We start from the raw sequence: 25,264 nt of genomic DNA, 5'->3' as shown, positions 1-25,264 counted from the left end.
TATTCACTCTCAGCTTTAGTGGTTTGGTTTAGTTTTTTGTACTTCTGCCATAAGCTGTAGAGACTATAATAAAATCTCAGACTTCCTGTCAGATTACTTGATTACATAAGAACTTTTGGGGCATAGATCTTGTTAAGGGTGTGGATGTAATTTATGTACATGTGACTAAGAGTATATTTTGTGTGTATGAGATCAAGAGAGGTAGGATACATATATAAACTATACTATTGTTTGTAAGCACTTGCTTACCTCCCCTTCCTTAATTAGCCCTGTGACTTCTGGCCAATGAAATGTGAGAAAACTTGACATATGACCAGTCCTACCAAAGTTTTGAATGCAATTGCATGGTCTAGCTAAGTCTCTTGTGTTTCTGCCCTCACTAATGTGAACAGAATATCCCAGATAAGGGTCATTCTTAACTTGGGCTCCTTAGAGACAAAATCTGAAATGAAGAAGGTTTATTGAGGAGCGCTCTTGAAAGAAACTACTGTAAAGGCAGGGGAGGACCCTAAAACTTAAAGTACTTGGAACTGAGGTCTCAGCTGATCCTTACATGGTGTTCCAGGGCTGGGATGGCCCCTCTTGGCTTCCTCTCTTGATGTCATACACACAAAACATATTCTTAGTCACATGTATATAAATTACATGCACAGAGTTGTCCAAATTAAGGCAACTCCAGTCTTTGCACTTTTGCAACAGTCAGTCACTGATTATGGACCACTACCCAGAGGAAGCACAACCTTGGCTGAGACAGTTCCCCTAAGGCAAAGGGAAATTCCCAGTGGGGAGTAAAGATGTCACCTACATGGCAGCTGATATTCCAGTCAGATGGTGGATAGATATGTGGGCCTGGATTGGGCACCACAGTATCCACTACAAAACTGTCCCTTCAACCTGGATCCTAGAAGAAGAAGCCACATAGAGCAGGCACATAGCCAATGCACAATATGGAAGAGCAATGCTGATCCAAAGCTGACCCATAGCTCTCATGCAATGCAGATGAGTAATGCTTGCTAGAAGTCACTGAAATTTTTGAATTGTTATCAAAGCAAAAGCCGACTGTTACATTTATACAACAAAAAAGATATCTCACATTTTTAAGCAGTTACTTACTTTTTTTAAATACTTTTTTTTATAACAAGTTTGAAATAGAAGAAGATAGAAATAAATGGAAAGATATCCTATGTTTATGGACTGGAAGAATTAATATTATTAAAATGTCCATATCACCCAAAGCAATCTACAGATTCAGTGCAAGTCCTAACAAAATTTCAAAGACATTTTTCACAGAAATAGAAAAAAATCCTAAAATTTATATGGAATCACAAAAGACCCTCAATAACCAAAGCAATCTTGGGCAAAAAGAACAAGCTGGAGGCATCACACTACCTAACTTCAAAATATGCTACAAAGCACAGCAATCAAAACAGCATGGTGCTGGCATCAAAACAGACTGCATATCCCATCAGAACAGAACAGAGAGTCAAGAAATAAATCCACGCAGTTACAGTCAACTGATTTCGACAAAATTGCCAAGAACACATAATGAAGAAGGGACAGTCTCTTCAATACATGGTGTTGGGACAACTAGATTTATGCAGAAGAATGAAATTAAACCTTTATCTCATACCATTTACAAAAATTAACTCAAAATGAATTAAAGGCTTAAACACAAGACCTGAAACCATAAACCTACTAGAAGGAAGCATAGGGGAAAGTCTCCGCTGACAGTGGTCTAGGCAATGATTTTTTGGATATAACCCCAAAAGCACAGGCAACAAATGTGAAAACAATTAAATTCAATTCAAACTAAAAAGCTTCTGCACAGCCAAGGAAAGAATCAACAGGAAGAAGAGACGATCCATGGACTAGAGAAAATATCTGCAAACCACACATCTGTAAGAGGTTAATATTCAGAATGTATAAGGAACTCAAACGACTCAATAGCAAGAAAACAAATAACCTAATTTTAAAAGAGGCAAAGATCAGAAAAAACATTTATCAAAAGAATACATGGAAATAGCAAACAGGTATATGATAAGGTGTTCAACCTCACCAATCATCCAAGAAATGCAAATTAAAATCATAATGAACTAACATCTTACACTCATTAGAAGAGGTATTATCAAAAAGACAACAGGTAAATGTTGGAGAGGATGTGGAGAAACCTTGCACACTGACAGAGGGAATGTAAATTGCTTTAACCATTATAGAAATCAGTATGGAGGGTCCTCAAATAATTAAAAATATAACTACCATAGGAACTAGCAATAGGACTACTGGGCATATATTCAAAAGAAATGAAATCAGTATGTCAGAGATATCTGCACTCCCATGTTCATCGCAGCATTATTCACAATAGCCAAGATATTCAATGAATTTAAGTGTCCAACAATAGATGAATAAAATGCGGTATATACATACAATGGAATATTATTCAGCCATTGAAAAGGAAGGAAATTATTTCAATTGTGACAGTCTGGATGAATTTGAAGGACACTCTGTAAAGTGAAATAAGCCAGACAAATAAAGACAAATACCACTTGACCTCACTTATACATGGAATCTAAAAAAGGTGAAATCATAGAAGTAGAGAATAGAATGGTGGTTACCAGGGGGTGTGGAGGGAGGTTTAGGGAGATGTTGGTGGAAGGATACAGAATTTCTCTTGGACAAGAAGAATAAATTCAAGAGATCTATTATACAACATGGTGACTATAACTAATAATAATGTATTGTATACTTGAAAATCACTAAGAGAATAGATTTTATGCTTTTTCACCATACAAAAAATAAGCATGTGATATAATACATGTTAATTAGCTCAATTTATTCATTCTACAATGTGTACATATTTTAAGACATCATTTTGTACACAATAAACATATAGAATTTTCTCAATTAAAAGTAATTATATTAATTTTAAAAAACTTTGTGTGTGTTATTGCTACATAAACTACCCCCAAAATAAATAGCTTAAACAAAGAATTTATTATCTGATGATTTTGAATTTGACCTGAGCTCAGCTGAGCAATTAGTTTGGTAGTTTTGCCTGGAGCCACTCGTGTAACATGAGTCATCTGATAGCTTAACTGGGACTGATGGGCTCACTCACATGACTGGCTACCAGTTTTGGCTACTGGCCAGCTATTGGCTACTAACCTCTATGTGACCTGTTTTTCTCAAGGAGGCTTGCCTGGACTTCTCCACAGGGCAGACTCAGTGTGCAAGAACAGAAGCTCCCAGGCTTAGGAGCAGAATTCACAATAACATCACTTGAGCCACATTTTATTTTTCAAATTCAACAGGCTAACTCAGATTCAAGGGAAAGGGAAATGGACTCCATTGCTTGAAGGTAACAGTGAGCCACCATGCAAACTGCCAAGGAAGGTATTGTGGCCACCATCTTGCAAACAGTCTGTTATAGGCCTGATGTGTGTTTTATGTTTTTCTAAAGTTATTTTTCTCTAAATAGCAAACTTAATACATTTTATATCCCCTATTCCCATCCTGCCCTCTCCCCTCAAAAAAAAGTATGAGTAAACATATGCAATTTTTCCACTAGAGACCACTGAAAGCATTCAGCCACTATGGGTCAGTACAGAAGAGTCCATTCAAAAACACAACTGAAAGCAAACAAGAACACTAAAAAAAGGAAAAGAAGAGGGAGATGAATACAGAGAGGCATATAAAAAGATGGAGGAAGAAGCAGCAGAGGAGGAAGAGATTGAGTAACTTTAAAAACAGGGGCATATTAATCCTATATAGAATCTAAAATGCTTCCCCATCATTTGATTTTAATCTCTTCTGCTTGAACGCTTACAAGATGTTCGTAATTCATCCCTTACAAGTTTATGATTTGGGATTAACTCTATCCCTATCCTAATCTATGTCTTGTGCATTTTGTGGGTGTGTCTGTGTGGGTGTGTGTCTGTGTGTTTATACATGCACACATGTGAGAGTATGTATGTGTGAATGGGTGGGTTGGGTTATTGAAGGTCAAAGTAGGGTAGGAAGAAGAATGACAGAAATAATCAATTATAAAAATAGAATATAAAAAGTCAAGACTTAGAAAAATGCCCTAACTCTAGAAAAATGACAAAAAATGATATTTTCCAAGCAAGTCATAATATAGAACTATTTAAAGCAACAGACAATTATGGCACTATCAGATTAAAAAGGATATTGACTATATTCTAGAATTTCCCATTATATGGAAATACACCCTTCACTTGTAAGCATCTTCACAGAATGCATGGTTTGTTTCACAATATAACAAAACCCATATATTAAGACCCTTTTTTTCTTTTTAAAAACTAATGTTGCCACTAAAGTTTACAGACTTAATTTCACAGGGCTTTTGCTTAACACTAATGAAACAATAGCCCAATACATTACTACTAAATAGAAATATGTATATCTCCACATTACATATGAAGAAAAAATTTTATTTACTCCAATGAAGAAAAGGAGAAACTTGGGCCTACATGGCTCACATTTCAAAACCATATAGCCCATGCACAAAGCTTTTGATCGCTTTTATTTAAAATAAATAGAAGCCCGAGTAAGAAGAGAAAAATTAACCTGCCTACTATCTACAAATGTGAAAGCTTCTTAGGCAAAGGGAGTGCACAGGGGTGTGGGAGGTGCAATCACACACAGCCGACTTTGGTACAAATATGCCTTATCTGTATTCCAGAGCCTTCAGAATATTCACCGGAATTAGTAATTGGTAATCAGCAACTTTCGGCTACTTTACATTCAGGGAGGCGGCCAGACCAAGTGAGTAGCAGGCATCAGATTAGATCACTAGCTATATTGTTCGGGTTGATTTTAATTGCCTGAAAAGTGTCATTACCATCTTCTGCAATGCATTAAGTTATTTTAAAGAGTGACTATTTCTATGCAGGAAATAAAATGAACTGCAACTGAGTTAGAACCTGCATGAAGCATTCAGTTGGGGCCCTGCCCTGGTGGCATCAAAATCCTGCCCAAGTCTGACCACACTGATAAACAAACATATTTGCTATCTGCAGAACTTTTCAAATGTAGCATGGGAAGTCAACACAGATGCCCAAACCAAAGACACAGAGAACCAGCCAAATGTCATATCCTGGCTGATAAAATCCCAAGACTTCCATTTCCATACAGGCATCTGCAAGGTAAAGTAGTTCATGATATTTAAGAACAAGACAAATATTTGCATGGAAAAAGATCGATGGAAGTGGCATTTTTCAATGCTAGAATACAGTTGCAAAATTATGACATTAGTGTACATTGACATGGAAATATCACCTCTCAGGACATTTGTTCTTTAAGTTAAAATCCTAGAAACATGAATCTCTACATGGGATAAAACCGTGTAGGGCTATACACATATTCATGAAATGAGGTTTAAAAAATGATGACAACTGAATAAGGTCTGCAGTCTAGTTAACAGTAATGTACCAATGTCAATTTCCTGGTTCTGGTATTGCAGGACAGATATATACAATGTCACCATACGGGGAAGTTGGATGAAGACTATACAGAACTCTTTGTACTATGTTTTACAACTTCCTGTGAGTTTAAAATTACTTTAAAATAAAAAGTTAAAAAATGCAGATTAGCAAGCTGTACCCCAGAGATGATTCAGAAGATCTTGTAAGGGCTAAGGTATTGCCATTATTTCAGTAGAACCCCAGTTAACGTTTCTGCAGAAACATCAGAAGTTGAGAAACAGTGCAAGTGAAATAGAGTATTCTCAGCTCTATTACAGGGGCTTCCTCTTTGCCCTGTTTAATGCCTACAAAATTTCCCCCATTTATAAGTAATTATTTATGGTTTAGGAAGATGTGCTTTTGATTTGCTGTGATGCAGTCATTTAGTTATTTCTCTCATACGCAAATGTTTCACTCTAATAAAATAATGAATTTTGAGAACTTCCCATTACTTCCTTGCACTAAAATCAGCTCATTACTTCAAGGACCAGTCCTCGGTGCTTACAACCTTTGGCTTATGCTTCCTTTAGAGCATATGTTTGTCACAGAATTTTCTAAATTCAGATCATATCAAGATGTTAATCTGTTGTCAACTAATGATTTGTCACTCAGAAACTCTGCAAAATAAAATAAAATCTTTATACACTAAAATAAATTTTAGCCCTAGAAAAAGAAGCCCCACTATAACTATAGCTGAACTTCATGCCAATTAAAAAGATTAGACTGTCTGTCTTTCCAGAAATATTTACCAAAATCTTAATATGTGCATGCTACTCCATCAATAGACTATCAGGAAAAGCACACATTAAACAATTTTACAATATTAATTAGATTATAATACATTTACCCCCTAAAGGAGAAACAAAATTTAAATGGTTGATTGTAGATAGCATAGAGGTCAAACCTAGTCTAGGGGGACAGTCAAGGCTACCTGGAGGAATGGCTAGGTTGGGTATCACCTTGACGAATGGTAAGGTTGGAAGTAAACAGCTTTCATGAAAGAAACAACAATGAATTGAGGGTGGAAATGAGTCAACACGGGAATAAAGAGAGTGGAGTGGAAGTCATGGGTGTTCCAAGCACATGCAAGAACACTGAAGCCAAAAGGGCCATGTAGAATTTTCAAGGAAGTTTTAAAAGACCCATGTACTATAGTTGGAGTGTTAAGCATCAGGGGAGAATTAGGGAGAAGTCACATACAGACAGGCTGCATCAATAGCATATTTTTCTCTATGCAGTGGGTGTCCAATGACCCAAAGGGTCAGCCTCATGGATTACTATGGCACTGCACATCAAATAGATCGGAACAAGTAAGAGAGTGAGGAGAAAGTCATTTCTTAATCTCCTGCATTTAGGCAAGAAGTACTTAGAACCCAGCTTGGCACATTGCTTGAATGAATGTTCTTGTATTTTTAATCAGTGGACTGGCTACAATGGCAAAGGGAGAAGATGGTGACAAAGACCACTGACTCCAGATGCCTTGATGACCCCAATGATAGCTAAAGGAAGAACAGACCACCTAAGCTCTTAGGAAACAGATTGAGAGGAAAAATGACAATTCCATTTTGGACAAGATTGGTTTGAAGTAGCAGCTGTCCAAGAGATGTACGAGATCATGGGCAATGTGACAGAAAGAATACTGTCAAAGTCAGCTGCAGACTTCTGCTGAATATGGACCTTCTTGACAGGATCTTTGGTTACATATGGCAAGCTCAGCAAACCAATAAGCTTAGTTGTCATAGGTTTATCAAACTCCACTGTGGACCAGATACATTGACAGAAGCTGCTTTGCAATAGCGCATAAAATAGATGTGGTAACTGCTTACAAGGTACTTACAGAATATAAACATACAATCAGGTAAGGAAATGTACAGTTCCAAGTTATAGTAAGCACTACCAAGGAAATGAACAGAAAGAACCTATCAGAGGTGCCCTCATTCAGGGTAGGAAGGAAATCAGAGAGCCCTCTCTAAGCAAATGATATTTACACTGTGGCCTAAGGTATGAGTAGCAGTCAAAAACTCTATGTGGGCCAGACTCAGTGGCTCACACCTATAATCTCAGCACTTTGGGAGGTCAAGGTGGGCAGATCGTTTGAGTTCAGGAGTTCGAGACCAGCTTTGGCAACATGGGGAATTCCCATCTCTACAAAATATCCAAAAATTAGCCAGGGCATGGCGGTGTGTGCCTGTAGTCCCAGCTACTCAGGAGGCCGAGGTGGGAGAATCACTTGAGCCCAGGAGGTCGAGGTCCCAGTGAACCATGATCTCACCACTGCACTCTAGCCTGGGTGACAGAGTGAGACCCTGTCGCACACACACACAGACACACACACAAAAAAAAAACCCTGTGAGTTTGTGTGTCTGCACACGTGTATGTATGTGTTTTTAGGGGTTAGGGCTGGACAGGGCTACTGGGCAAAAGAACAGAATTATCCCTAAGACAGCAAAGAGCTCAACAAACCTGCAGAAATGAAAAAGGGTCTAAGAAGCTCTTGTTCCTAAAAGCTTGCTAGGAATTGTCAAAGCGACAGTAGTGTTTAAATCCTACACAGCCTTGCAGGTAATATTTAATAGTTTGGATTTTATTCTGAGTGCAATGAAAAGCCATTTAAGCATTCTGAGTAGACGAGTACTAATTTAACTTACATTAAAAAAAAAATTCTTGGCTGCTATGCATGATGATTTGGGGGAAGAAGTATGAAAGGAGCCAAGGAAGCCAGTGTAGTTATCCCAGGAGAGAAGATGGGGACTTGGAGAAGGAGGACGTGGGTGAACATGGCGGGAAGTGGGCGAATGTGAGAAATATTTCAGGGTTAGAAGCAAAAGGACACATAAGGTCTGAGTTGTACTAGTTCCCCAAAATAAAAGTACTTGAAGTATTGTGATGGTGTCAAGAATTATTTACCCTATTAAAACAGTATACTGACAGCCTCATTTGTCAGTAACATAATCAAGCGGTTTTGAAACATGGCTCTCATATCTTAACATCTGAAAGGTAATCAAAGTCGAGAGACTTAAAAAACAAATGGGACAAAATTGTTCTCTTGTTTTAGGACATATAAAATTTACAAGCTGAGTTATAAAGGCACCTAAGAGAGTGCTAAGGAATCACTATAACATAGATAATCTATGTCTTCAAATGCCAGTATGTCTGCAACAAGAAATATGCAAACTCACTGAATTATTTTATCCTACTTAAGAAAATAGTCATTTTTCCTCATTCTTTGCAAGGCAGGTTCTTGCGCAGTAAAGATTCTACAAATATTTACATTCCAAGCAGCAAAGCTGTTTGAAATGCTATAAAGTTCTGCCAGCACTTCTATTGCAAACCCTTATTTCTTGTTTATAACATGTACATAAAAGGGGGAAAATAAAAATGTACTATGGATTGAAACTTGGCATACAAAGTTTCAACCAGGGAGTGCATTTCTCCTGCAGCAGTTTTTCCAAAGAAATGTCCCACTGTGTTTAAGAGATGAGTGCAGGGGAGACTATAAGATAAAAACCATTTACAACACTCGATCCATTTCTGAAATGTTTATACAAATTGGATATGAGAATGAGATCTGTCACCCCTCAATTTCAAAGACACGTTCTATCTTAAACTGTTCCGTGGCCCCATATTCTCTTGCCAACCATCTTTGCAACAATGATATTCTCCATTGCACTTTTATCAAGCATAAGAAAGGAAATTGTCCACCAGCATTAAGTGATTAATTATATATGCATGTTAAAATTATATGCATATGCATGTGTGCATATTAAAAACTACAGGTGAGCACCTGAAAGATGCTCACCTTCATAGAGACAAAGTACCTTGCTAAAATAAGAAGGCTTAAAGGCAGACTGGTGGTGACAACTAAATCAGAGACAGCAGGCAAACATGCACAGCATCAATAAATCCTCCTGCCATCTGAATATATTCCACTACATAAAATTAGCATTATTTTTACTGCTAACAACTTGCTAACTGGTTATTGGAAACCAGTCAAAGCTTCTCTGTTTTGTAGTATTGCCACAATATAGCGATATACAGATCTGGCAGTTTGGAAGGGGCAATTATATCTATATACTATTTCAGCATGAACCATATTAAGAGTTAATGAGAACTTCAAGTTGGACACTAAAATTATGCAGTAAAAACAAAGCTGGAAGATGTGTACTGAATGTGTGAGAAGGAGTTAGGAACTTGTAAAAGAGAAAGATGCATATTTTGCAAGCAGAGCAAAGAGGCTATTAGCTTGTAATAACTAGGCATATATGAAATGTGACAGTGATAAAATTGAACATAAATCAGCAAAGGAAAGTCTACAGCTAGTTGTCCACAGCTAATCTTTGCTCTACTTGAAACTGCTCAGCACTTTGTTCCTATTAAATGCTTTGTTGCCATTTTAAGGTACACTTGGGCTATCTGGTTTGTTGTGAAGAATATTTAAAAGTTAGAGTTCTCCTGGAGAAATGAACTTAACACCTTCATGTCTTCGGGCTGACACTAATGACATCCAGACAGCGAGAAGGACATGAGGCTGAATGTTATTGTCTGTGGCGGCCACAGCCTGAATCTATTACCCTGCATATCAATTAGCCACTCGGTGCCTCGGTTATCCTACTTTTAGACAGGAGGGCCACTTGCATGCATTCAGCCTTACCATTCATCTTGTAAAAGTGTACAGCAATTTGCTATATTTCCCTGGTGGATACTGATCATTTTGCGGGTCCTCAAAACCACATGTTGACTCTCAACTAATTTCAAGCAAGCATTCAAAGACCAATAATTCCCGACCCCACTCTTTATTATCTGCAAGCCAACATCCTTCCATTTAGCAAGGCTCAACCCAATCAGATTTCTTTAATGAACATTCACAAGAACCTCTCCCATTGCCACCAGTGACATGCACGTCTTAGGCGTCTTACAAATGTTGCACAAGTTGATATGAATATTAACCTGCAGGCAACTTCCTCCCTAGTCCCATGACCCACAAATGGTTAAAACCATGAACCAAGATGCCAGGTTACTGCAGCCAAAGTCAGGTTACTGTTAGTAAATACATCTAGCAAAGCAAAAGTAACACATTTGACTTGATATTGAGATACAAGCTCTTTCAAAGGCAATTACTCCTGCTTTCAATCTCTGAAGGGCTGTGACTCATTGTTCTGATTAATTCCTGTTTTTAATCTATTTACAGATCAGGATTCTTTTTCAGCTAGTGTGATATTCATCTCTGTGGGGGTAGACAGAAACCACAGCACGTACAGTCTTCCTACTTTTTTTTTTTTTTTTTTTTAGTTATTCCTGCTTAATCATTTTAAAATTATTTCTGGATTTACCTACTCACCATATGAGCTGGGGTTTCTGACCTCCCTCCTGCACATCACTCCCTCCTTGTCTGTTGCTTTTTCTAGCTCTGTTTCCCTGCATCTTGGGTTGAGGTTAACAGACTGGCTACCCGTTTCCCAGGGCTCGGTTCCCCTTTCTTTGCCTCTGAAAGGAGGTTTGCTGTCCTTAACACAGCGGACACCGTTTGTTATTAAATAATTCCTCTGGGCACATCTCCTTGTTGTAAATCAATAAGCAAATGCAATACAGGGAAGGACATACGGATTGGAGAGCTGTACGGAGCTTTGCACAAGCAGAGCCCAGAAGCTGTTCGTTCATTTTACGCGACCAAAAAAAAAATTCCCGATGGTGCTATGACTCCGGTGCCTGGTTAGCACTTCTGGTTTTCTGTTTCTGCTATTGTTACCTGCTTGGTTAGCTTTGCAAGGCTCCTCAGAGAACACAGAAACAGCTGAAACCAGGGTCCAAGCTCAGGAAACTTGGACTATAGTGCATCAGGAGAAACCTGGCAAATAAACGCGACAGGGAATTCCGTCCCAAGCTGCTGATCTGTGAGTAGACAGAAAATGCAGCTTAGAAAACTTGATCGCTAATGAAAGAATCCTCCACCCTAGCTTTCTCAGACCTGGGAATCTGGGCCTGGGGGGTGGTTCCAGCAAAGAGGTATTACGTTCCCACATTCTGCATCATGCACCCGGAATTGTTCCTCAGTATCCCTACGAGTCACAACTTTTTCCCCCCAACGTTAACTGGTCAAATCCACTGCGGGAAGAGCACGCCCAAGGGACCTACCACTCAATTTTCCGCGCTCCAGCTGGGGATGCAGCCTTCCCAACCCGAAACCAATCCTCGCCCCAGAGGGGGAAAAATAATCTCCCCAAAGCAAGTCCGACGAGAGAAGCATCTTTTATTCTTGACCCGTCCGGTGCATTTCCCTGCAAACAAACTTCGGGGCTGAGGAGCCACGAAGCCAGTGCGTAAAGTTTGCCCCGGCAGGTGGCTCATCCCTGTGGCCCGGCCGGCGCCAGGAGCCGGGCGTCCGGGACTTACCTGGTCTCTGCAGCTCGCCAGACGTCCGCCCCGCCGGCCCACCTGCCGCCACCGCCGTTAGTCCGGGCCCGGGGGGCCGCCGTGCGCCCCCGCGTTAAGCCGCCGCCGCTGCCGCAGCGCCCTCGTCCGCGCGGTTCCCGGCCCAGCCCACGGCGCCAGCCCGCCCGCCGCCGCCACCACCGCCGCCGCCGCTACGCGCCACGCTGCTGTGGCTGCTGCCGGCGCCCAGCGAGCACTGCCTGCGCCTCCGCCACTCCGGCTCCGGCTCCGGCTCCGGCTGCGACGCGGACGCTGGAGGGAGGGGAGACCGAGCGGACTGGAGGGAGGGAGGGGCGGGGAGCGCGGCGGAGCAGCCAACTGGGTCCCGAGCCTCGCGTCTGCGGCTGCCTCCGCGCCTCTGCGCCGGTCGGACCCCTCGCGGCCCTGCGCTCGGCCGCGTGCACCCACGTGTGTGCGGCCTCCGCAGGGCCCTGGGCGGCGGCGCGGACTGGGCGGCGGTCACCGTGTCACCTCCGGGTGGCCTCGTGCCACACAGGGCCCGGGAAGCACGGGGTTAAGGCAGGAATTCCACTTCTAGGAAAGCCTCCTGCAGCTGCGCTCCCACAAGTGCGCAAAGATTGCCAATTTTAATATTAAAGCAGCTAATTATTAAGGGCTCGCTAGGTAGCAGGTAGTAGACTGCGCTATTTAAATGAATTAGTTCATGCAGTCCCCAGAGCAACCTGGATCTATTATTATTCCCGGATTTAGTGATGAGGAAATTGATTTGCTAAAGGTTTCGATGAGTCAGTTGTGAGAATAATCGTAACTATATTCTGTCAAGGACCCTATGAAGGAGATCTTACCACCTTTATTTGCCCAAGTATACTCACAGTGGTGGGTTGGAGAACCCGGACTTGAATAAGCCTGTTGAAGTCCTGAGACTTTGCGCTGAACCGCTGCTGACTTACTTCCAATCAAACTCGTGCAAACACTGCAACTTTACTTGTACGAAAAACAATTGGGATCAACCTACCTGTCCTTCATTAGGAGAGTGGCTGATAAAATACAGTGGAGACATACAGCGGCAGAGAGAAAGGTGCATCTACTAGTATTGGCATAAATGACCTCCAAGAGGTATCCTTAGAGGCTGGGCGGGGGTGGGTCACTACTGTAATCCCAGCACTGTGAGAAGCCAAGACAGGTGGATCTCTTGAGCCCAGGAGTTTGAGACCAGCCTGGGCAACATAGGGAGACTTTGTCTCTACAAAAAACAAACAAACAAACAAAAAGTTTAAATTAGGTAGGCGTCATGCCACGCACCTGTTGTCCCAACTACTTGAGAGGCTGAGGTGGGAGGATCACTGGAGGAATCACTCGAGCTCAGGAGGTGGAAGCTGCAGTGAGCCATGATTGTGCCACAGCACTCCAGCCCAAAAGACTGAGGGAGACCCTGTCTCTACATAAATACATAAATAAATAAATAAATAAATAAATAAATAAACGGTATTGTTAGAACTTGGGACATGTACTGTTGATCGGCACAGGAAAGTTGGTACCTGTACCGTTTTTGTGCTTACAAACACACACACACACACACACACACACGCAGGCAAGCTTTTGTGTGTATGTATCCATACTCATGCATTCACAATTTCTAAAAGGACGTCTAAGGATACTGTTAACAATTGTTAGTCCTGGTGAGTGAGACTGAAATTGGGGCAGAGACTTTATACTTTTCATTTTATAATTCTTTGACATTGTTTTAAAAATGTATCATGTTATCCCTTCATATTAAATAATCTAGTCACATTTAATTAGACTTGACAGTTTATGGCCCTGTTTCCTCCCCTTGATCCTCTCCCTGTGATTCCTGGAGATGGAATGAAGCAACACCTCATCAAGAGCAGCAACCTGGGCAAACCAGGCCTGGTTTAACTGCACTTTCTCACTCTTGATCATTTTCTCAAGAGATACGTGTGTGGTCCCCTGCAATTCAGAATGAAATTTGAACTTCTGGAAAAACTCTCCTAGAGGGGGTTTGAGGACAAGAGGTAAGACCCAGGTCAGTCAGATGCAAGGTGCCGCTCCCTACAGCAAAGTCAGCATATAGGCCCCCTGCATTTCCCACTGCCACAAAGAAGTTGCTTGGTACTTTGGGAGACTGAGGTGGGAGAATCCCTTGAGCCCTGGAGTTTGAGATGAGCCTGGGCAATACAGTGAGACCTCCTCTCAACAAAATTTTAAAAATTAGCTGAGCATGGTGGTGTGTGCCTGCAGTCCCAGCTGCTTGGGAGGCTGTGGCAGGAGGAGATCGCTTGAGCCTGGGAGGTCCAGGCTGCAGTGGCCCATGATTGAACCACTGCACTCCAGCCTGGGTGACAGAGCAAGACCCTGTCTCAAAACAGAACAACAAAAATAACAAAAAAAAGAAATTGCATGAATGACTTGACCAGGTGATTTTTCCCCAGTCCCCCTTACTCTATGAGCATACAACAGGATTCTTGAATACATTAGGGAACTTCTGGCCAAATTTGCCCTCTCTCACTTTATCAGGAAACTGCTCATCCCTAAAAGAGTAATAGCTGGATTACAAAAAATTCTGGGGTTATTTATGTTTTAAAAAGAGGTTAGGGGAGACAGGAATAGATAGAGCACTCTGCTATAAATAAAAATCATGTGCTTTTTCCCCATCAGAATTAAATTGCAGTAAATTTGAACTCCTTAAGGTTTCTCTACTTAGCCAAAGGAAAAAAAAAAAATAGAACAGGTACAGAAAGGTTGTTTATGGTCGTTTCAGTTGTTATTGGTTACTGTAAATAATCTTTTTGCTTGCAATCTGGGAACATGCTGGCAAACCCCCTACATGTGACAAAATGTTTTATTGGGTAGAACTGGTGTGTTCTGGAAGGAGCTGAGAGAACTTTACATGCAAATTATGTTCATGCCTTCACCTAGCAGGTGCAATTACTGCAATGCCCACATCCATCACAGGCATGGCTCTTCTTTTAATATTTTCAACTTGATGTCTCCTAATACATTTTTCTTCTAATACATACATATATACCTTGTCTAATGGGAAGGGAAAGAGCATTTTCATCAAGGAGGGGGAGCTGGCCCCAGGCAGCAAAATGACAGGGAAAAAGACAGGAAAGAAGCTCCTTTAAATTACAAAGAAATCTAAACCCTAACCCCCTCCAGCCCTGTCCAAATAATTAGTCATTTCTAAACTCAGATTACATTGCCTGTGCTAGTAAAAGCTGATTAGTGCTGGAAAGGGATTTAATGGAATTTTGAGTCTTACGGTTGCAGTGGGGGGGTTGGTAGGGGCGGGCAGATCCTAAAAATTGTGGAAATAATGATGAACATTTAATATAAGCCACAGTCTCATAGACAGGTAAAAGGTGTCTAAATATATGTATAGAGAGAGATGTGAATCATTTTATACCCTCCCTTTGCCCAAAATGTAAAGCATAATGTGAGTCAACTGAAAACCTGATATTTACCAAAAGTTGATACACAAGAGCAGTTTTCAATACAATTTCCATCCAATTTCTGGGCCGGAAGCCCAGGAAATTAAAAAAAAAAAAATTAAAGGCACATGTGGGTCTTCTCAGTGTGAATGCCGGATGGAATTTTTACTGAATTTGGCCTCAACTGATTGTAGCATTATAAGCAATTCTGCAGTTAAGTTTCAGCAGCCATTTAGATGGCAAATCCTTTTTTAGGGTTTTATAACTAAGAATAATAACTTCCTTTTTATATGGCAACTTTTATATCAAGCACTTTAAAGTGTGAGATCATCTTCCCATTATTAAGATACCCCATCTGTGTTGGAATATAGAAGGTATTTCATGCCAGTGACACCACATAACAGTTATTTGTTTGCGTGTTTATTGTGTAGCAAAGGGAAATGAAGAAAAATATCTACTAAACCCACAGACTGAAATTCTTAGGTAAAAGTATAAATTGGAATATAGCCAAGCTACTAAGTTAAACACATCTTTTTCTATAAAAGGGGTTAGGGAGTCTTAATTTCCACACATGGATATACAAGTCTTATTGTTATCACCATGGTACTGATCCAAAGTTCTAGTTTATATCTAGATGCTGAGATTAAATTGTAGGGTGTACAAAACTGTCATATTATCTCCATTGCTGGGGTGGATGGCTCTGAGAGGTTTTTTGAGTCAGACTAAAGAGTAATAATAAGTTTTCAGCATCCAAATTGGAGTAAGGCAATAAGGTTGTTACAATAAGTGCATAATAGTGTCAAAAATTCTTTATATGCATTCATATAAAATTGCTTAGCACTATGACTGGAACTTAGCTCCACATACTAATCACATAATAACTAATTCAGGTATCGACTCATTTGTTTTCCTCTCCGAAGACGTTTTCTGAATTTCCTGTCTATAACAGCACTGCTGTCATTCTCTTTACTTCATAGAGCAAATGGTTATGTGACAATTTTTTACATGCCTTTTTTTTTTATTATTGCTGATTTCCTTCACTACAATGTAAACTTCATGAAGGTAGGGGCTTTGTTTTCTGTACTGTTGCATTCAGAGCCCCCAGCACGAATCTGACATGTACATAATGGGTGTGCAGTAAATGTATATTTCATGATTGAGGAACTTCCAATATGCCAGGCACTGTATTATTTGCTTATTCTCGGTACTTTGCAGTCTTTACAACAACTTCATGAAGAAACTACTGTTTTATCACCTTTCTACAGACGAAGGAACTAAGACACAAAAAAGTAAACTCAGGTATTTGGAAGCTCAGCCTTCTGAGGTTATACAAACTATAATCCAGACATCTAATGCCAGATTCTCTGCTCTGTGCTGTACACCCCTGTGAGTTCAAATGGATTTTATCAACCACCTAGTCTAGCACTTCTCAAACTTTAAGGTGCCTATGAATCACCTGGGGACCTTGTTAAAATGCAGATTCAGATTCAGCAGGTCTAGGGTGGGACCTGGGACTCTGCATTTCATCCAAGCTCTTGGATGCTGCTGGTGCTTCTGATCCACAGACTGAACTTTGAGGATTTAGGATATAATCTAAACCTTTCATGTTCACATATAAGCCACTTGACACATCCTAGATGTTAGAGGATCAAACTAATGGAAATTAAAAACAATATTGGAATTACTTAGTCATAAAAATCATAGAATTCCATTTAGAATTATTTATTCTAAGGTAACAGTGGCTAGTACAGAGTGAAGTCTCAGTAAATATTAATTTTCTAGGCAGAAGAAGAAACTAAGGCACACAAAGATCATGCAACTTTCCCCAGTTCATTCAGGAACCAGCATGCCCTGAAGACTGTCTTCTCTTTCTGACCATAATACCCTGGCTCCGCTCAATTAGTTTTTTAAAGGTAGATTTCATGGAAATTTGAAATAGCAACACACTGACAAAGTTAAGAGAGTTGGTAAAGAAGGTGTGCACCAATGTGGTTATCAGTTGCATTTTGGTAGGAACGAGGTTGTTGCAACCTAAGGAACAGAAGAGATCAGTTGAAGTTCACAACTATTGAACTGAAAATGTGTTACATAAAATGCTAAAGAATACTATATATAAAGACTGTTCACCCCAATGTTTGTGATGTACTCTTTCTTGGGTACATAAGTTTCTGAATTAACAATTCTGTCTATGTTCTCTTTTCCCCAAATATTAATGGGTATAATACTATCTTTCCCATTTAAATATCATGTTTTAAAGAAGAGATTATTATGCACATACATTTATCACTTCATTGAAAGTAAGCTTTTGTATTAAATTATGTATCTTTCATTAATTTAGCTGATCAGTTTTTTAAGGTAGATTTCAACAGGTATCTATTTTATCGTCTACCTAAAATGTTCATTCCAAGACTGTCAACGTTTCTTGGAGTAAAAATGAAGTTTTTTTCATTTGTTAAAATGTACAAAACATTTCCTTACTTATTTGTATTTTAGTTCTGCTCATATTGTTATGCTATTTTTCTGACATTAGTAAATGTTAAGGTTAAACTTCTGCTTTATGTGTATCTTTAAAATGTTTTCTATCTAAATAAACCTTAGTTGATATGTCGAGACAAAGGATTTTCTTAAAACTTAGGGTGAAATAAGTTCTTCACAAGGTAATTTAACAGTGGGGAAAAATGGCTCCTTATATATGATGGATGGCTTGTATTAGGCAAAAAAGTATCTTGGATGCAGTATAAAGAATGAAAGTAATGGTTACCTGAATCAACTCCAGCTGTTATAACAAATTATCATAGATGGGACGCCTTAAACAAATATTGATTTCTCATAATTTCTCTGGAGGCTGGAAGTCCAAGGTCAGGATGCCAGCAGGTGGCGTTCTAGTGAAGGCCCTCTTCCTGGCTTGCCATCTTCTTCTGGTATCCTCACAGGTGGACAGCAGAGATAGAGGAAGCAAGCTCTCTGGTCTCTTTTTATAAGGATTCTATTCTCATTCCTGAGGGCTCCACCTTCATAACCTAATTACCTCCCAAAGGCCCCACCTTCTAACGCCATCACATTAGCAATTAAGATTTCCACATATGGATTTTAGGAAGACAAAAACATTTAGTCCACAATAGTGCTACAAATGAGGAAAAATACTATGGACGATAGGAAACTATTATATAGAAGACCAAGAGACCAGCCAGGCACTGTGGCTCAGGCATGTAATCCCAACACCTTAGGAGGTTGAGGTGGCTGGATCACTTGAACCCAGGAGTTCGAGACCAGCCTGGACAACATGGGGAAACCCCATCTCTACAAAAGTAGAAAAATTAGCTGGGCATGGTGGTATGTGCCTATAATTTCAGCTACTGTGGAGGTTGAGGCCGCAGTCAGCTGTGATTGCGCCACTGCACTCCACCTGGGTGACAGAGCAAGACCCTGTCTAAAAAAAAAAAAAAAAAAGAAGAAAAAGAAGGAGAAGGAGGAGGAGACTAAGAAACAAGCAAGAACAAGTTTATATTTATTTTCATTTATAGATCCCGACAGAATCTATAAGATTGTATGACAAATAATATTTTGACAACATTCATAGGCATCTGTATCAAGGGGGTGTTTTGGGCTCTAAAAAAAGGAGATAAAAAGAGTAGTTTTTGTTTCAACAAGTTTACCTCCATTGAAATGGTTTTACTTTAATAACTTACTGCAGCCTTAATATGAGTAATCATTGGTATAAAAGATCACAAAGTAATTCATTTGGTCATATGGTTAAACTTCTCTCTATGGCCATTTGATCTATAGAAGTAAGGTCCCTTTTCACTTTGCTACCGAGTGAGCAGCGTCTTGGGGAATGAGTAATTTCCATGCCAAGTTACAACTTAAGAAAGCACAAGGAATCCTTTGTTTCCACCAGAGATCGGCGGAAAAGCACCTGATGTTGAAAGTTCTAAAGGCCACCTTTGGTGCTCTCTCATGGCCCCACATACAGCAAGCGTTAACATGCTCATCGAATGAACACACTTCAAGTGGTTAGGTTTCTAAAATTCTAAAATTCTTTCATGTCATTTATTTGCATCACTGACTTTTGAATTTTCTTTTCATTTTTATCAAAATAATGAAAGAAGAGATTTTCCTCATCGGAACATATACTTTATTACGCTAAAATATTCCTTCCGAGAAACCGATCACTAGAATACTTTAGTGATTCTGAGATTTTGCTGCACATTAGAATCACTTGGGGGATTTTAAAAATATTGATGCCCTGGCTTCACCTCATACTGATTAGTTTAGAATCTCTGAGGGGCAGTACCCAGGCATCAGAATCTATTTAAATTGTCTATGGGATTCCAATGTGCACATAAGGTTGAGAAGCATTTACTGTGGGTTGAATAGTGTACCCCCAAAAGATATGATGAAGTCCTAACCTCAAGTACTTGTGAATGTTATCTTATTTGGAAATAGGGTCTTTGCAGATGTAGTTGGTTAAGATAAGGTCTTACTGGATTATGCTGGGTCCTAATCTGATGACCTGTATCTTCAGACAAGGGAAATTTGGACACAGACATACAAAGAGGAGAGAATGCTGTATGAAGACACAGAGACAGACAGACCCAGAGAACACATGGCCATGTGACCACAGAGGCTGCGATTGGCATTGCATAGCTACAAGCCAGGAAACTCTGAGGATTTCCAGAAACCTCCAGAAGTTAGTAGAGAGGTATGGAATAGATTCTCCCCACGCCTGAGCTGCCAAGAAGGAACCAAGCCTGCTGATCCCTTCATTTTGGACATCTGGCCTCCTGAACTGTGAAAGAATAGATTTCTGTTGTGTTAAGCCATTCAGTTTGTGGTACGACAGCCCTGGGGAACTAATACAGCACTTCTTAGTCAACCCGAGGAGAGGGCTCATTTGCAGGATGGAATTCCTCCCCTTTTTAACATTTAGCCATCTAGTCGCAATGGTGGGCAGGTTCTAAATTGATAGCCATTTCCACTGACTTAGCTAGAGTAAATATTTTGCGTCCTCCCATCCCTCTCTCATGCCCCACCACTGTCATTAAACAATGCAGAAGAATTCAAAGCACTTACCTTGATGAAACATTTCTTTGGGTCATTATAGTTTCAAGGATTAGAATGTTCCACTGGTTATTCCAAGCACCTGTTTGCCTGAGCACTTTCTATCATGGTCCATAAAATACTGTGTAAGTCTCCTCACTCCAATAGTTTCTCTTTTAACTAAGTCCACTTGTTGCAGGATACAATCAGTATAATCAAAATATTTCAGAAGTTAAAATCAATGAAAAACAGGTGGCTTTCCTTTTCTTGAGTCTTTTGTCCAAAATGATGGGTTCACAAATATATTTTGCCATGAAACCATTCCTTCCATTATTTCTTTGGTAATTATGAAATAATCCTAAACTACAAGCAATTTTAAAGATGAGATTCAAAAAAATTTTAAGTGATTTTTGGCATCTTTAAACTATTATGACAATTATCTCAATCACTGGAAGAAAAGTATAGGTGTGGTTTGGACATATGTGCAAATAACATAGTAATCAAAATGCTGATAAAGCAATCCTCTTCCCAGTCAACCATCTGACTAAATAAGTAACTTCAGGTTTGACATCAATTAATGAGGTATATTCAGGTTTCAAAGCAGGTTTAGAAGTGTATGAACTATGAACTATGACTCCCAAATATAATGTTTACCTATCTGATACCCAAGCTAGCAGAAACTATGACTATCAATGCAGTTATGCAACTATAAAATGCATCAGGAGAGTTATCAAGCAAGATGTTAGTTGACCATTTAAGACAGAAAATAGAGATATCTTAAAATTAGAAGTGAGTCACATGACTAGAAATACCACTGGTAGAGAGAGAGAGCTTCTAACTTTTCTTGCCAAATATTGCTAGTTCCTTGAAATAATCATTATTAGTATTTTGGCTAATCTTATTATTGCCACTAGGAAAAATTCCTTAGGGTATTTTTCAGGCTTTAACATCCTTAGGATCCTGAGAGGGGGAAACACACAGAAAGGCAGAAAATTAGGATTATGTTACTTAGATGATTGGAGAAGAAGATCTCTTCCCCTATGAAAGCCAAGATATTTTATACATAGCTCATGGCTGATTACATAATACATGGTGTTCAGTGAAAACTGAAAATGCAGGACCCCTTGTTCAAAAATCAGCAAACAGGTGTTGCATATGAACGTTTTTCCTTTCTTTCATGGCCTTTCTTAATTTGTCATGATGTTTTTCACTTGTTCTTTAATGTCATTCTAAGTAAAGAATAATTAAAATGCTAATTATTAGCATGAACTTCACTATTCATCTTTATATTGTACCATGCCAGTTTTAAATGCCAGTTTAAATGTAAGAGCACTTAACTCAAATACAGAATCACTGAAATTATACAATTCGTAATTTGTAGTTTCTACATGTTTATGTATTTTTCTTACCAGAACAATGGAAACACACTGAACAAAGCTGACTTGGATGTTGCTATTTAGTTTGGTATGCACACATTCTACCAATGCTCTCCACTTTTGGCTTACTAACGAGTGAGGAATGACTGAAAGAAAAAGGAACACGAATTGCATTATATTTCACTGTCCTTCTATGTCATAATTTTCACATCAGTGGTTGACTAATGCAGGGAAGTAATACAAATGAGAAAGGATATATAAGGTTCCTTGGTCATTAGTATTTCTTAGAATATAATTGGCCTCTTTCTGGAATTCTAGTGAAATTCTGATTCCAATTGAAAGTGTTGCCTCTCAGGGCTATCGGCAGTTACTTACTTAGTTGTCTATTGCTTACTCAATTGCTTACCCCAATAACAAGCTTACTCTTTACTCAATTGAGGTCTTGTTGAACCTCCACACATAGAGCACTAGTGCACTGGAAATCTGTGTTCATGGGCCTTGAAGAACATTATCTGTGAATGGCACAACAAGGTATGTCAGACATGCACATTGCACATATATTCTGTACTCAAACATATGCTACATTGTTTCATTGCATTTCACATACAAAATACAAGTTCAAAGATAAAATAATTAAGAATTTCAAGACAGCTACAGCATAGCATTAAAGCAAGCACAGGACTCTTCTGAGTATGTGGTGCTATGAGAATGGGCAGCCCATATCACCCTGAAGCCACTCTGGGCAAAGCCATTACGTAATTACAATTTTCAAATTTAATTCCACTTTTCCACTAACATAGTATTTTCTGGATTTATATGTAAAGTTTGGGGTAATGGTGAAAAACATTCAAGTTAATAGGTTACCTGAGTGGCATAAAAAATGCTTTGATTTTTTAGCTATTGTATCTTAATTTGGATTTAGTGAAGATCAATTGCTTTCTTGTGTGAAATAGGTAAGCATACTCTTCGTTCTTATTTTTCCTTTTCCAATGTTTTTTTCTTTGATTCATGCTGTAAATTTGCTATTGGGAGCTACTTATGTTCTATATTCTGGATGTATGAAATCCATTTAACAAGGTGTGGGCAATTCATGTTTACTAGAGAACAATATAATTTCACAAACAGTTGCACCCTCCCTCGTTGAACACATTTATATGCATTTATGTATTTTTTAAAAACTTAGTGTAGGCCAGGCATGGTGGCTCACACCTGTAATCCCAGCACTTTGGGAGGCAGAGGCGGATGGATCACTTGAGGTCAGGAGTTCGATACCAGCCTGACCAACAACGTGAAACCCCCGTCTCTAATAAGAATACAAAACTTAGTCGGGTGTGGTGGCAGGTGCCTGTAGTCCCATCTACTCAGGAGGTTGAGACAGGAAAATTGCTTCCACCCAGGAGGCAGAGGTTGCAGTGGGCTGAGATCACGCTACTGCACTCTAGCCTGGGTGATGGCATGAGACTCCATCTCACACACACACACACACACACACACACACACACAAATACTGTAATTATTTACATTGATGTCTTTCTCTTAAGGAACAACTTTTACACCATATGTTTTGTAAAATGATGATAAGATTCTTAGACACATGGCTATATTATTCAGTGACAGATCCTTTGAGAGTAAACCTGCCTTTTCCCCAATGTTGATCTACTTTTCCCACCACACTTTTTTAAAGGATTCTTGCATTTAAAATTTAGACCATTAACTTTGAGCAAAGAATGGCAGACTCTCAAAACTGGCATACATTACAAGAAAGCAGCCTGGAGGCTACTCATACTCTTCCAAGTTTTACTACTCCCAGGTGCTTCTTTTGTTGAAAACACTCCAGCTCTACCCTGTGTTTGGTACGCTGCCCTGCTTACCAAGAGTGCAAATCTACTGTAAACCTTATTCTTAATAACGCTACCAGGATCAGAACCAATCAAAAAAGGAACAGCCTTCATAAATATTCACACCTCACTAGAGATTTAGCTGTAACAAGTAATGAATAGTCACAGGGAATCTCATCATTGACTGAGACCCATCAATGCAAAAACAGAACCCCATTTCTAAAACCAAATTAAACGAAGTGTGTTTGTAAAAGACAGGCAAAAACTAGTACTATGAGAACATTATTTTAAAGTAAAGATGTTTATATTATATTCCATGTATCATTTATTTTCTCCCCCTAATTAAATATCAATTTTAAAGATGAATATCTCTTTTAAAACGTATTTTCCCAATATACCATTATTTCTTTTCTTCTACTAGAATAACCGTATTCCTATGCCACAGACAGCAATACGATGCATACATTTTCTCTGTGTAGCACATCTGTTTGCTTACGGGACTCATGGGAGAGTAGTAGGTGATTTTTTAAATGGTTTCTGGCTTGTGGTAGAACATTTCATCCTGGAAACTGGAAAACCACTTGGTCCAACTACCTTCAATTTGAGAATAAAATATTTGGTCTTAAAACATAAAGTGGGTAGAGGCATATGGGCTACAATGAGTCACGAAGTATTCTGGACATTAAATCTGGGAGAGCGGGGGAAAATGTATCTCTCCTTCCTTATTTCTCTCTTTACTGCTTGCTAAATAGAACTGTCAAAGCCTCCAACCTCCTGCATCTGTTGCAATGTTTTGTAGATTAGACATTTGGAAAGCACTATTGTCTTTCTGAATCAGTCTTAAATGTGATCATCTCTCTATTCTGAAACCCATGCAATTAAAAATTATTGTATAGATATGTACGACAAACAGGACACCTCTGGTTGTCTGACATACTTTCTCTATCCACACCTCCACCCACCTGCATTATCAAAATGTAAAAGTGACTTAGAGGACTGCTGCATATTTTAATACATACGTAAAGTAAGTCTAGAAAGAATTTCCTGATTTATCCATTTATCACTCTTATTATCCACCAATCCATCTCTCTCTCTTTCTCTTTTTTTGAAGTAAATGGTAGTTGACTTAACAGCAAATTCATTTCACAGCTTGTCACCACTTCCGTACCCTACTCAACGCCTTCTATTCAAGAAACTTGCAACTGCCTTTTAAATTAAATACACATTTCTCAGCTTTACATTCTGATTTTCTCATTTGGACTCTGTCTGAGTCAGAAAGCTTTGGACAACAAACAATAAGTATTCAAAGAAAATGGATTTCTTCATAGAACTAAAAATTCCAGGACTAGCATTAGCTTCAGATACAGCTAGATTCAGAGCCTCATATCATCTCATCAGCACTGTCTCTCTCTTCTTTCTTGCCTCTTCTCTTCATTGTATTGAATTTAGTATTAAACATATCTTCTCCATTTGGTGACCTCTCACAGCTCCGGTCTTACATGTTCTTAGCTTCAAGTCCATCAGGAAGAGACTGCTTGCAATGTAAATATTTTCAATATAATTTCCAGAAGGATGTCTTGATGCACTCACTGGTCTTCCTTGATTTACCCAACTATCCTTGAGCCAGCCTCTGAAATAGCAGGAAGATGAATGTCATGACTGACAGACTTGAGCCATATTCTCACCCT

General features: G+C 39.3%; 1 protein-coding gene across 1 annotated transcript in view; it reads right to left on the bottom strand.

Moving 5' to 3' along the window:
* CNTN3 (contactin 3) overlaps positions 1-12,245 on the bottom strand; it is a 350,216-nt gene extending 337,971 nt beyond the window's left edge. Inside the window, exon 1 of the mRNA XM_003264908.3 lies at positions 11,871-12,245. The gene's annotated coding sequence lies outside the window, so the exon portion shown is untranslated. The remainder of the gene's footprint in view (positions 1-11,870) is intronic.
* Positions 12,246-25,264: the final 13,019 nt, after the last annotated feature.

The sequence above is a fragment of the Nomascus leucogenys genome, chromosome 21 (assembly GCF_006542625.1).
Source record: "Nomascus leucogenys isolate Asia chromosome 21, Asia_NLE_v1, whole genome shotgun sequence".
Classification (NCBI taxonomy): Eukaryota; Metazoa; Chordata; class Mammalia; order Primates; family Hylobatidae; genus Nomascus; species Nomascus leucogenys.
Note: the sequence above shows the minus strand (reverse complement) of the source record. Positions and strands in the feature narration are given on the sequence as shown.